We start from the raw sequence: 2,200 nt of genomic DNA on the forward strand, positions 1-2,200 counted from the left end.
TGACCCGATGACACAGAGATGTGGGCTGGGGATTCTTATACAGGTTTCGAAACAATCAAGTTCATTTCAAATGGAATTTGAAAAGGAATTTTATTCTGATGAAGCATCTCCATATTTTTCTTATTCGATCTATACAATCTAATTCCCCTTGCTGTATACCCTGTAACAGAGGCTGTTATAGTAAAGAGGGAAAGGTTTGCTACAGCTATGCAAAGCCCTGGTTAGATCACACCTGGAGGACTGTGTATAGTTCTGGGAACGGCACCTTATAAAGGAACAATATTTGCCTCGAAATGTTCAGAGGAGCTGCATTGATGAGGTTGGTGGGTTTTGGAAATTGGGAGCTGTACATCCGCAGCTTGTAGCACTATTTCACCTCGCTGTTCACTTCATGTTCATGTCTAACACACTCGATGCTGTTATTGACTGAACAAGTCTTCTGTGTTTGAACTAAACACACTCCCACTCTTGGCCCTCCTCAGGGAATGTTGTTTTCTTGTTGCTATGTGAACTGTCACAATGAACTGTTCCTGGAGTCTCTTTCCCCTGGGATCTACAAATCCCGTCACTTCTCTTCCTCTTTCATTCTCACGCTTTCATTCCCAGTTTGGGAGGGAGAACGAGGAGGGACAATATAAATTGCAGGGTTCCGGGGAAAAGGTCGGGTTGTGACAGTGACAAAGCGGGCAGAAGACCCTCTTTCTCTGCTGTAACTATTGTATGATTTCATATAAATAATACAGGCCTTCCGCCAAAGTCTTTAGTCGTGGCCGAGTGGTTAAGGCGATGGATTTGAAATCCATTAGGTGTTACCCCGCACAGCTTCGAATCCTGCCGACTAAGTTTTCCATTATTTCTGATTTTAACCAGTGATCTCAGAAACAGTAAATGGAATCGACATTTTCACAACACCTGCAATAGCGAAGTTTGACCAGTGGTTGGCAGTGAAATCGTGATTGCTCACATCACATGAAGCAGGCGGTGTCTGAATTATTACTGCATTTGGCACTGTCTCTGTTCAAATTAAATTAGAGGTGTCAGTTGTGGCTCAGTTCATAGCACCCTCGCCTTTGAATCAGAGGGTTGTGGGTTCATGTCCCACTCCCGGAAACCAAGAACTGTGATTGTACTCGAAAAGAGTTGCAATCTGTGACTGTTGATAACGCGAAAGAGTTTCATATTAAATTAGACGCTGTTTCTATTACACTAGGATACGACTCTGGTCATATTAGAGAAGGTCATCTCTCAATTGTGCCTGTAATTGGCTCAGTCACAGTTGTTTATGTACTGGACTAGGGCCACAATACACTTGGCACTATCTCAGTCATGACTGCACTGAAGCAGGTTTTGGCTAAAGTTACATTAAGCCATGCCCCAGTTGGCACTGCACTAGAGCTTGTCTCTGGTTATAGAAAACTAGAACATGTTTTTAGTTGCATTTCACAAGACCCTGTCTCAGCAATTACTCCAGTAGAACCTGCCACGTGTCTATGAAACTAGGCCCTGTCTCAGGTAATGCTGCACCAAAACACCATTCATCTCACACAATTTCCTGTTTCTGTTGTTATTGTCCTAAGCCATTATTCTCATTTCTGTACTTGTCCATGTCTCTGTTTGTATTAATCTCGTGTCTTTGGCGGTATTTAAATCACCAGACACTGCGTCAGTTTATATTACAAAGGGACCTGAATTATGTGAAGCTCCACTAGACCCTGTATCAGTTTACTTATAATGGATCCGGTCTGTGTTATTACTACACTAGGCAGGTTCGTATTACACGAGGTCCTGTCTCAATTATTACTGCACTCGTCACTGCCTCACTTATGTTCCACTAGATCACGGCACTGCTTATAACACACTGAATAATGTCTGCACTTATATTCCGCTAGACCATTTCAGAACAATTTACACTAGACTCTATATTAGCCTGTATCACGTTCGACTTGTCCGTCTTTTCAATTAAAATGGATCCTGTCTTTGCAGAGGCTTTGTCTTTCTACCTCTGTCTCTGCTTCTATTCAACTCTCCCTGTCTCTGTTTTTACTCCACGAGATCATGTCTGTCTCTCTTACACTGGAGGCAATCTCCGTTATTACGGCCTTAGACACTCTGGGAAACAATTACTCTATGCATTGTGCCTGTAATAACTGCCCTATTTCACTTGATGTTGATCCAGGCCCTGTATCAGTAACTACTGTAC

General features: G+C 42.7%; 1 non-coding gene across 1 annotated transcript; it reads left to right on the forward strand.

Annotated features, from left to right (window-relative positions):
- Positions 1 to 760: 760 nt before the first annotated feature.
- On the forward strand, positions 761 to 843 carry trnas-uga (transfer RNA serine (anticodon UGA)). Its single transcript has one exon. It is a non-coding gene; the product is annotated as a tRNA-Ser (tRNA).
- The last annotated feature ends 1,357 nt before the right edge of the window (positions 844 to 2,200 follow it).

This window comes from Cetorhinus maximus, chromosome 23 (genome assembly GCF_964194155.1).
Source record: "Cetorhinus maximus chromosome 23, sCetMax3.hap1.1, whole genome shotgun sequence".
NCBI classification, from domain to species: Eukaryota; Metazoa; Chordata; class Chondrichthyes; order Lamniformes; family Cetorhinidae; genus Cetorhinus; species Cetorhinus maximus.